Source organism: Periophthalmus magnuspinnatus, unplaced genomic scaffold (assembly GCF_009829125.3).
Source record: "Periophthalmus magnuspinnatus isolate fPerMag1 unplaced genomic scaffold, fPerMag1.2.pri scaffold_89_arrow_ctg1, whole genome shotgun sequence".
Lineage (NCBI taxonomy): Eukaryota > Metazoa > Chordata > Actinopteri > Gobiiformes > Gobiidae > Periophthalmus > Periophthalmus magnuspinnatus.
The window spans coordinates 1-12878 of NW_022986791.1; the positions used below are offsets into that span (position 1 = coordinate 1).

At 36.1% G+C, this 12878-nt stretch overlaps 1 pseudogene; it reads right to left on the reverse strand.

Annotated features, from left to right (window-relative positions):
* Positions 1 to 1323: 1323 nt before the first annotated feature.
* On the reverse strand, positions 1324 to 11530 carry LOC117393658 (phosphatidylinositol glycan anchor biosynthesis class U protein-like; annotated as a pseudogene).
* Positions 11531 to 12878: the final 1348 nt, after the last annotated feature.

Below are 12878 nucleotides of genomic sequence, written 5' to 3' on the forward strand. Positions count from 1 at the left end.
TTGTATTTGAGAAAAAAAATCTAATTAAACAGTACAGTAATTATAGCATAGTAAAATTTGCAACAAGAGCTGTTATTTTGAATTAAAGTGGTTGAATATTATATGTGTTCAAAAATCAATGTTAATACAATCTTAACCATTAGTTCCCCAAGTACCAAAAGACATTATAATTAAGACGAATAAAGGTATATCTTTAAGCATGAAAAATCCATTATTTTTAGGTCAATGTTAAAATTGGGTATTGAAAAGACACATGCAGCTCATTTTAAAATGGTATTTTCCTCATTTTTGTTTACAATAATATTCCAGTTTGGCAGTAAGAAGAAAAAGGGCCTAGAATTATGCAGGACAATTATATTTGATGACGTAAAGGCACACGGTTTTCAAGGTAACTTCTATGGTATATTCATTGCTAAAACATAACTTACTTAGATCACCATGTTACCTTTTGTTGTTTTGTTAAAATGCTATATCAGCCAAAATCAACATATCATGTTTAATAATTTTTACAGTCCTTTGTCCCGTTGTTCCCCACGCCAAGTCTCTCCTCCTTTAAAGCGCAATTACATTACAATCTGCATGCATTCCACTAATGAAACTACTGCTTATTGCATCAGGTTTGTCTTGTTTTGTGTCTTGTTTCATTGTCGTGTGGGAGTATGGTTACATGGCCTGACCATTGGGTGGGATCATACTGCTAACCGGAAGGAGGGTTCAAATCGTGTCCAGGTGAGATCACAAAATGAATGAAACATGCACGGATGACACCTAAAACCTCATGTTTTTGATGAGGGAATGCTATAACATGGTAGAAAGCTTCATAAAGTAGATTTTGCTTAATACCCTTCTTTAAACAATGTATTAAATCATGTAAGAGACTATAATAAATTGCTGAAATTTGAACATTCGTAACAACATTCCTATGAGTAAAAACGTCCAGTGTTGATTCAAAAGAACTGGTGGAAAACAAAAAAATATTGTGCACACAACTTAGTTTCCAGGAATTATTTCAGCATAAACTGACAACAACAACATCTTGCAAGAAGGAAGGAAGGTTTTCAAAATAAAACCCTGGCATTATATATATGTTTATGTAGAGGAAGTTATAAACATGTCAAAGTAAAAAAGGCATAGTCTACATCCCACATTTTTGTTGGGCTTAATACGTTCAGTCTACCAGCATCTTCCACCAACACCGTTCCAGGAGTTTGGTATAATTTCGTCCTGTGTGGTGAAATGCCATTCCCTTACAGGATAATACTCGCCTGTGCTGTCCACTGGCTGGTCTGCTTGGTCAAATGTGACTGAAGAGGTCTTTAAGAGTTATTTTAAAATGAGTGTGGCCTCTGACCCATCCTTCTTCTTCAGGTAAAGTCCATACGTGAGGTGGTCCTCTCTCCGTAAGAAGGCGTAGAAGTAGTCTGACACCAGGAGAATCTACAAAATGAATAATATAAATAGACAATATTTTATATTACAGTGAATACAGGGGTCACAATGTCTGCCAAAAGACCGCCATGAGATAAAAATCTCATTAAAACATTGTAAATGCTTTCAGTGATAAGAAACCAAGGCACCCCGAGGAAACCTATGCAGGGACAGGGAGACCATGCCCCCCACCCACCGTCTGGGAATGAGAACTTCTGCTCTGAGGCAAGAGCACCAATCGCTGTACCAGGTGTATGAAATAAAACTGATCAATCCAATTAAAAAAATATATACATTTTTACATTAGTTTTGGTGTATAGAATACTGTGCAATTCTTGGGTCGAAATGATCATATTGAAACAATCCAAGGATTGAAAGTACTTCACCCTCAACAGAATGAATACTAACACAAATATTATTGACAGCTAAAAAAAACAAAACAAAAAAACAAAAAAAAACATGCAAACATACTTTGACTACTTCTAATTTGCGCTAAACTCAGAATCCACAGAAACATAAGCTAAAACATCTGTGGGTCTGAAGTCAGAATATATGTCCACAAAAACACACAGTGGATCAAGTCCTGCTCAGAGCGGAGCACTGGTATTTGCCTTAAGCAGCCTCACTTCTGTCAGTCCAGCCCAAGGCAGTTGTGGCTACAGAAGCAGCTTACTACCATGCAGTACACTTTCAATATCTTGAAAGGTGATTTACATTCTGATTTACTTATGCTTCACCTGAGCCACATTGAACAGTAGTGTAATGGCGTAGTAAAAGTTGGAGTTGGCACTGCCAGAGTAGATCCACAGATGCCACAGCACAGGGAACAGAGCAGAGCAGGCGATCAGCACACATGTGACCAGGAAGATGTTTCTCAGGACTGAGGAGAGACAGAGTACATTTGATTACAAAGCACAATAATTCAGAATCAGTGTTTCCATCTCAAACAGTTTAAATATTATTCTGATGCTCTTTGGAATATTCAATATAAAAGAAAAATGTGAAAACAGGTCAAAATAATCAATAAATAAATTAGCAGTATCAAATCGCTTCCCTTAAATGGAGGTTTCAAATTGTAGAATGTGAATTTGGAGGGCAGAATACAATGTTGTAGTGTTGACTAGAGGGGGTATTCTACTTCTACAGGGTATTACCAGTAACGCATAACATATTTGGATCACCATGTTCCCTTTTATTGTTTTGAAAATGCTGTATTTACCAAAAAGGTTTCTTTTGTTTCACTTTTGTTTTTGGTCTCTGTGCCAAGTCCCTCTTTAGAGCGCTTTCATAAAACAATCAGTGTGCATCCCGCTAATAAAACTACTGCACATCACTTCAGGTTTGTCAAGTTGTTATGTACAGTATTCTATCATGCGTGGATGATGTAGACTTTTGGCCTAATGGAATCTCACAGCTAACTGTAAAGAAGTTTCATTAGGAGGCTCAGAAGAGATTGGTAAATTACTGAAAAGCTTCTTAAGATATGTGCTTTTGATGAGGGAACAATATTATCAATATTATTACATAGTTAAAAGATATATATATATATATATATATATATATACTACATTATTTCCCCTCTTTAACACAGTAATGAGCTTAGGATCTCTATTATTTTACTTTAATATTTTGTCTTTCCAGAACTCCCTACAACCGCCTCCATCTAAAGGTGAACGTGTGTGATTAATGAATAAACAGGGAGTTATTTGAAGCCCTCACATCTGTGTAGGTGGCTCCAGAGTGGGAGGAGGGACAGGTACAGAGCTATGCCTCCCACTGTGGGGTAAGATTTAAAGATGGACATCACGGCCAACTGCATGAACATCAGGAACACTGGGTGCTCCCTGATAAAAACAAACAGATTTCAAATTAGCCAATACAACAGTGAGTAAAAACTATAAAACAGTAATAAGAAATCATAATCACTCGTGATTACAACGACAGTAGCTCAGTTGGTAGAGTGTTTGTCCACTGATCTGAAGGTTGGTGCTCTCGACATAAACATCATTGGTTGAGCGGTCAGATCCACTGATCTGGTTGGCGGTGTGATTCTAGCTCACAGAGGGCAAGACACTTAACCCACCTTGCCCTCAGTGTCTGCGTACAGTGTGAATGGGTGAGTGGTAAAGAGTGGTTGTAAAGCGCTTTGAGTGCCTTGAAGGTGGAAAAGCACTATAGAAAAATGTGACCATTTACCATATGATATGGCAATACTAATTAATGCTGCCATATATTTTTTGTGAAATATACCAAAAATAGTCACAGTGACGTAATGACCACGATATTAATGCATCATATTAAGAGAGAAATTGTATTTTTTGTGAGCAAAAGATGAAAATGTTAAAACTGAAACAATAACATAAGTGCAAAGATAAATTAAATACTTATGATATAATCAGCATCAATGGTATAACAAGTATTCTGACATATCTATACAAAGACATTGGATCCTATGGTAGAACAACTATCCCATAGCTGCAAAGTTTCCCTTGAGAAAGACACTTTACCCACTTTAACCACTTCAGCCAGCATTTTCCAACAACACTTTCCACTAGAGATGCTGGGCAACAGTAGCTCAGTTGGTAGAGTGTTTGTCCACCAATTGTTTGTCCACCGATCCACCGATCCAAAGTTTGGTGGTTCAAATTCCGCTCTCAACATAAACGTCATTGGTTGAGTAGGTTGGCGGTGCGATTCTAGATGAATGCTGTTGTTGTGTCCTTGGGCAAGACACTTAACCCACGTCGCCCACCCACGTGTACACTTGTGTGTGAATGGGTGAGTGGTTCCTTGTTGTAAAGTGCTTCGAGTGCCTTGAAAAGCGCTATAGAAAAATGTGACCATTTACCATTAAACCAGCACTAAACAGGAATTGGCTCAAAAGAGCTCAAAACACTTTATCCATTGCATACTGCCATCTGGTGGTCAACATGAAGTTGTTCTCCATCAACACACCTTCAGCAGACAGATTCTTATCATTTCACTCAAACTATTCAATTCAATTCATTTATTTTTGTAACGCCCAAAATCACAACAACAACAACAACAACAACAACAACAACAACAATCACAACAAACTATCTTCACTAAGCTGATGAACTTGTGGTTCTTCTACAAATGACAAACTTTTGCCACTTGTAGAAAAAGAACCACAACTTTTACTTAAGAGTACAGTTACACTGTTATATAATACATAATAAGTAGGAGTAAAAGTCTTAAAAACTGCTGACATTTATATATTGGCATTTGTCCTGAAGTGATTCTGTCAGTTGTCATACTGTTGAGGGTGAAGTACATGACTTACTTGAGTTTGATTTGAGAGAGGAATGGTGTAGAAGAAGACATTGATTTGAAAATCACAGTTGAAGAACAGCCTGAAGTGTTCGAACATCTCAGTGAAAAAATACCAGAAGAGGCCGATGTTTGGAGTCAGGTCTGGAACAGACAAACTGTGGAGGAGAGAGAAGAAATGAATGCAAGAATAAAATCAAATAATGGCCTTATCTGAGTGCAATTCTTATATTTTTTACATCAAGTAGCACATATTTGGAAAATATTGACTTTCAAAGAACTAAACAGAGAACAAAATAATAGCTGTTCATTGCCATATGTTTTTATTCATGACATAAATCAGGACATGATCTTCCAGTGAACTGCTCAGGTATCAGTGTTTCCTACTGTTTTCTGTAAACATTTAGAAAGCAATGCAGCATAATTCTCTATATAGTCTTGTTGCTGTGTCAATTTGATACTAAAAACATTCAAAATGTGTGGAATTGAATGTAACAAAAATCATGTAGAAAAAACTCAGTAAACTTACATGAATCCATAGACAGATGGTATGTAGTCCCAGGAGCCCAGCAGAAAGAAGGAGAGGCAGATGATAATGAACAGACTGCCCAGGTAAATGAGAGGTACTGAACCATGAACCACCAAAAACTGGCACAGCGGTAGTTCACTGGAATGTACAGCCGCTGGGGAGGGACAGGATGGAGTTCCAGATGATTAGGGAGGTCAATCTCAAATGTTAGTGTGAAAAATTGATTAAATAGCAATTGTTGATTTAGAGATGGGCAAAATTAGAATATCAAGTATATCATATTTTATTAAAAGAAAACATTTAAAACGCAGGACGAAGAACGCACTTGCAATTTAATATTTCAAGTAATGTTATAAAGTGCTATTTCTGCACTTTTGTTATAAATTTTATATCACATAGAGCTCAACCGTGACCACCCATCCCCTGGTTCCAGAAATGAATTTCCCATTCATTTTTTCCATAGACTAAAAATATATATATATATTAGAAGTTTGAAAGCTTGCTCAGGGATACTCAGCTCTGTGGTGACTAATGGCCACAAGAACTGTCACTTTATTTAAAATCTGTTTCTGAAATTTTATAAACTGCAAAGTTATTAAAGCATTTCGCAGAATCTTGTGTTTTAAATGTGCTTTTTGAAGGTAAAACTACCGCATTATGGATATTAGTTACCACGTAGCTGGTTAGCCTTCGCGATGACTTTGAACTCTTAATATTTGAATTTTTTCCAAAATTCACCTTGAAAAATGAAAGGAAAATTTACTTCCAGAAATGGCACAGACTTGTTGAGCTCCATTAGTTTAGCACATTTTGGAGTTTATCTGATATTTATTTTCTTAGCTGATATGTTTTTTTCTTGCTGTTGTGGCTGATATATTGGCAATATCTATATCAATATGTTAAAATCTAAAGCAAGTCCCAAGTCAGGGGCTTTTTCCAACAAGTGAAAAAAAAATAAAAAAAATCCCCAATATCCTGATAATGACACATTATATTACATTGCTACACTAGCTTATCAAAGCAGGGCAGATAAGAGTCTTGCCCAAAGACACAATGGCAATAAACATATACATGCAATAATTGTGTTAAATAATTTAATAATTTACAATAAATTAACCATTGCTGAACAAATTGGTTCAATATTAGTCCTTATAATTATAATATAATATTATCATATAGTTAATACATTTTGTGCTTATAAAACATAGAGGAGCCTACCTGCATTATGTAGAGCATGGCTGGAGCACAGAGAGTGATGGGGTAGATGGACTGATACGTGGCCAGGGCCAGAAATATGGCACTCAACATGGTATTTTCTGTTCAACAAAAAGAATTTCATTTTGAATTAGACTGGGAGTGTTTAATTTAAATATTTGTGTATAAGATGAGCACATACTTTTAATAGTGCAGAGGAAGAAAAGGCCCAGGACGGCATTGTTGAGTCCACATGTGGATTTGACAACACAGGACAAAATGGTGAAAGGGTTCAACATGTAACTGCAAACAGACAATGACAAAGAAATCAGGAAATATTTTCTTTTTTAATAATGATAGAAAGATTGTGGTGATTCATTAAGACTCTACTTACACCATGGCGACCTTGAGAGGGATATAATACATTTGCGTGGGGCTCCGGACCAGCTCTAGACAGTCCATGGGATAACAGTCTGCCTCCAGCTCAAATCTTTGCTTTTTCAACTAAAGAGAGGATATCTTTCTATTAGTAATAAACCATTACCACATTAATGAGAATGTAAGTTCATGTGTTTGGCTTGGAAATATCATGTGTTGAAAAGACTTTAAACGAAAGGAAGCAATGGAGTAGCAACTATAAAGGTTTCTTCACAAACTGTCACTTAACATCGTTTTGATAGCTGTTCTACTGAGGTGGTGAGATGATATTTTCTAACAGTAGATATATTTGCTGTATCATTGTCATAATTTGGACATTTTAAATTGCAATACTGATCTAAAATAATTTAATAAAAGAAACAAGTCCGCTGTCTTCCATGTTAGAAACCTGGGGCCAGATATCGCCATAAAGGTCATCACAACAAAAAAGTTACTATGTGCCGCTATGGAATCCTACACCTATCGATTAAGAAAATACAATTTTATAACAAAGTAAACGCAGGGCAATGGCTGTGTACCAGATTGGAGTAATGACATCTTGAATACAAGGGTATAAAAATGACTCAAGCATGCATGACTCATGCTAAATACTCGTTTGAGAGTGTCAATGAGAAGATAAACAACTATAATATGGTTAAAAGCCCTGAAAATAATAGGGCACATTATTTGTATTGTTATTGGCCTTTTGACCAAGTCTAGAAATGATTTATGGACTTAAAAACTATGCTATTAAAATGTAGGCTATCTCTTTTTTCCTTCAAATGAGGAAGACCTAAATTCAACACTCATTCCACCCCCTAAAAAGTTATACTTTGCCTAATTCCCTCCTTCTCTGTGCCACTATCATCCCACACTGCCTAGGGACCACAGCAGAGGACACCAACTCATGAAAAGGACCCAGACACCTGTGCGCAAAGAGCAGCCCAGATGATGTCTTTTGCTCAGCATTGAGTATCAAATCTATTCCTTAGTATCAAAATAGATTTTTAAATTTCAGTATCAGTACTACAGCATATGATTTTCTGCTGCACTTTACCTGTACCTGGTTTCGCCAGTGGCTCATTTTTGACTGTGAAAAGATGAAGTGACAGTAGTGAATATAAACAGTGTACTAAACGTTGTAATCATAACAGTGCATTATAATACATAATTAGACCTGTCACAATATTCATTATATCGACTTATCCTTGAGTGAATTATAGCAGGAACAATTATTTTTGGGAGTCAATATTTACTGTGGGTACTCTTTCTTTGTAGTAGCACATAACATAACACATGACATATTTAGACTCCCATGTTACAGTTTATTGTTTTGAAAAAGATATATTTGATGAACACAAAGTATTAACTTGAGTCTCTCCTTGCTTTGCTCTCCACGCTAAGCCACTCCCCCTTCAGAGTTCTATCGCAACACAATCAACATGCAGCTCATTAGTGAAACTGCTGCATATCTCATCAGCTTCGTCAAGTTGTTGTGTACAGTTCTGTATCATGTTTTTGTATATTTATGGAGAATAGCCGCGTGTGAGCCTGACGTCGACTTGAACAGAATCTTGCAACTAACTGTATTAATAATTATTATTTTAGTCAATGTGGGTGAAGTGCCTTGCCAAAGGACACAACTACAGTGAACAGCATTATGATGTGGTAGAAAGCTAAATGAAAATGAAATTTTGCAGTGTTTCATTCTCTAATTTGCTATACATTGCAACTCATTTTTTTAGTGTTATCCAGTGGTGTTTTTTTTATTTTTTTTTTATTGGAGTAGCGTTTTTTAAATAATCCTGGTTTGTGTCTATAGAATAATTACTATACAATTATTATATTAGCGATACAATTGCGATATTAACATTTATTGTCTATATTTTATTCAGTAATATTTCTCACTTCAAAATGTGTTATTGTGACAGGTCAATACATTATTTCTAAATAAAAAGTTCTGTATTTTTTGTTTTGTCACTCTGAAACCCCGTGCCTGCACTTTACAGACACACCAGTAGACCCCCTCGTCCTCCTCACCCACATTACTGATAGTGTACTGAGACTGGTGAGCTGGGACGGTGTCACAGTTATATTCGCTCTCTTTACAGATAAATTCTCTCTCCAGGTCCTTACAGACAATGGTGGTTTGCTTTGCTTTGGACGTGGTCTGAGTGTATTGATGGCGACAATAAGAATGATCTGTAGAAAGAGGAAATAACAGATTATGGATTTTGGCTACACATAATACAAAACAATAGTACTTTAAAGGTCCTATAGCATGCAAATATGACTCTTGTGAACTTTTAGCCATGTTAGAATGTTGTTTTCCTCTCAAAAACATACCTGGAGTTGTGTTTTGTTTCATTTACAAAGTGGAATACAATGTTTTTTGTTGTTGTTTTTTGCAGGGTTTCTGTGTTAAATATGGGTGAATGAAACAAAACACAACTCCAGGTGTGTTTCTGATAATAAAACAATATTATAACATACATCAGAAAAGAGCGTAATATGGGCACATTAATGTTTTTTTCTTTTTCACACATGCAGATACATTTGTGTAGCTTGCCCATGAAAAAAAAAAAAAGAAATATCACAACCGTATCTTACAAGAGGATAGATTGAATAACTTTGCAGGAGTTTCATCAAATCTGCAGTAGTACGACCCAAAGTCTTCCTTTTGAATCTGCCTCACCATCATCTTCAGATATCTCCCTGTGGTGTCGTGGTACAGGCAATATGGCCCCACCTGCTCCCATTGATCATCCACGTTACTGCATATCTCATGTGTTGGAGTAGATACTGTGTGTTCTGTATACATTCCTTTATATGGCCAGATGAATTCAACCCAGCCTCCAGAGCAGCCCGGCACATCTATAATTTCTGCAAAGACTGAAGAAAATAACATTAAGTGGGGTTTGCACCAGTATCTGTGAACCATCTGAATCCCAGGTGCTAATATACATCCTAACCTTCTAAAGAACACATAATGCATTCTTGGCTCTTATTCCCCAGTTCTTTAACATGAACGACTGCAGCAGGATTTTTTTTTTTAAAAGAACCAAATCTTTTTGTTTCAAATTTTTAGATTAACGTTGAACCAATACATGAATCAGCACAGAAGCAGAACGGACAATATAAGTGAGACGTTTCTGCACAAAAAAACATTTTGACATCATAGTAACAGTTTAATTAGATGCATAATTCCAAACACACACTCTCACTATAAACGATTTCAAACACATCTGAGTCTTGGTCTTTTCTCTCTATGAATAGTTTGTCAATTACATTGGCTTCTCTCATATAAATGAATTGCAAAAGAGCCAGTCTTTTGAATGGATCAAAAGGATTCAAATCAAAGAGCCAAAGGTTCCATCACTACTTTGTACATGCTTTTGGCCACCTCACGATAAGTATTTCACATTTTCTAAGTTAAAATAACTTTAACTTTAACTGCATTTAGACTATAAACTACTCTGTTACCAATGGAGCTCCCTCTGCTGTCAGGAATAGGAGAGAACAATCAGAAAGTAAAGTAAACAGTTGAAGTCCTTTTCTTCTGTGAATGCTATGTTTATAGAGCCACGTGTTTGTTGTGAACACAGTTTGACTGTAGAATAAGTTTGGTGATGGTTTATGGGCTTAAAAAGTATAGGAGAAGTACCAGAGTACAGTATTAACTGTGGGCAAAATGCAAAAGGAGAATTGAGGTGCAGAGAAGATGACTTTGCATTAATTGATTAATGAAACAAGTGTAAATGAAGTGAAATATAACTCCAGGTTTTGATGAGGGGACAATAGTATAACATGGACAAAACTGCAAAAAGTTCATTTTGCATAATATGTGTTTAAAGTGCAAAGAAAGCTAAATACAACTCCAGGTATGTTTTTGATTAGGAAACAACAATATATCTGGAAAAAAGTGCTTTTAGAGGCTTCCACAAGCAAGTTCATTACAATTGTAGGGCGTTACTGTTATTATTATTATTAAAAGGCTATAAAAAGTCAATTTTGCATAATATGTGTTCTTTAACAAAGCTATTACTATAGATAAAATTATGTAAAATGTCCTTCAATTTGGGAACATGGTGTAATATTTCTACCTTGAAGTAGTATTTTCTGTCGTGACACTCTGTGGCCTTCGCTCAGTGATCTGTTGCCGCACCAGTAGACCCCCTTGTCCAGTGCCCTCACATCACTGATGGTGTACTTAGCATAAGGGGCATAGAGTGTGTCGCAGGTGTAATTCATCTCTTTACAGATAAAGCCATACACATCATTACAGGAAATGGTGATATGAGCTGAAATCAAGCTAGTTTGTTTGTAGTCTTCATCACAGAAATCAGGGTCTGTAGAAACATGGGATAACTTAATGAGGGGCACAGTAAAGTTGAAAGTAGAACTATGGCTATGTTCACACTGCAGGGTATGTGGCCCAATTCATATTTCTTGTTTGTATTTGATTTTTTTATGTAGTTGTTCACATTACAACAAAAATGAGACTGATATCTAACCTCGAAGTGACCCACATGCAGACACCAGAACACAACATCACATGCAGCACGTTGTGTTTGCGGAAGTAAAAATGGCCTCTATTCGACTTAATCCTGGTGCATTTGTGACTATTTCAAGTTCTTTCAAGTGATTTCACAAAGAAGGAAGAGGGCAAAGATTTTGTGATATGAGACAGATTTTTTAATAACTTTCGGATGAGCAGGAGAACATTTGCCTACATACGTGATTGGAAACATTTATTTATTCTTCTTTATTCTTATTCTTATTGCACAAATTTTATTCTTGACACTTTATTCTTATTGCACAAATTTTATTCTTGACACTTTATTCTTATTGCACAAATTTTATTCTTATTTAAATGACTTTTTATTCTTATTCTTAAATTCTATCCCGTGGTTGTGGCATCTTGTAACTAAGAGAATTTCCCTTCGGGGATCAATAAAAGTGATTCTGATTCTGATTCTGATTCTGATTTATGACGTGTATGTCGCATGAGCATTCGGACTGCAGTCATATGAAATACATATTGGATTTATGACACATACAAATGCAGTCTGGGTCAGATTTGAAAAAAAAAAAAAGATTTGAGCTGTTTACACTGACATTAAAAAATCAAATACAGATCACATATGAGAAAAAAAAATCAGATATGTCCTGCAGTGTGAATGTAGCTTAAGTAGTTTTAATGCACGTGTATAGAAGTTGACTGAGGGAGTGTGCCGCCACTGTGGATCTATTAAAGTATCTGAATAGAGTATTGCTAGCTTAGAGCTGTCTTAAATTGGATTAGTGGCCACTCATTGGTACTACAACGAAAAAATCCCTCCTGCCCAGAAAGATCTTTTCTCATAGAGCACAATGTAATCAGTGAGTGAGTTACTGTTACCGTCCTTGATTGCCTTGAGATGTAAGCAAAAGGCTATATGTTTAAAATTTCAAAGTGCACTTGGTGTCTGGGTTTGACTAAATGTGGGTCTTTTTTCTTTCTTTTTTTGTTACAACTCACACTGGAACTGTGGCACTTTTGAGATGAGCATCTGGCTTGTTTCAGTACTATTTAGTGTGTTGAGAAATCAAATCCATTTACAGATGCAGTCATCAAGAAGGAAATCCTCCACAATGTGGGAACTTCGTAGTGTCTGGCCATAATAAGGTGTGAATGAATTAGATGACATTTGGCATAAGCTTGACGAAAATGTTAACAACAGTAGAAGAACAAAGAGCTTTGTAGCAGATGCAACCATTGAAGTAGACCGTTACCTTGCTGAAGTTCCAATACCGAGAAGCGAGGATCCATTAATGTACTGGACCAAATCAAAAGTGCTATACCCAACCCTGTATAATCTTTCCAAAAGTTTCCTCTGCTCCCTAGCATCCTCTGTTCTTTGTGAGAGAATATTCTCAAAAGCTGGAGACATTCTTTCCGAAAAAAGAAACCGTCTCAGTCCAAAAACCCTTGAAAAAATTGTATTTTTAAATAAAAATCAATGAAACAGAATTGTGT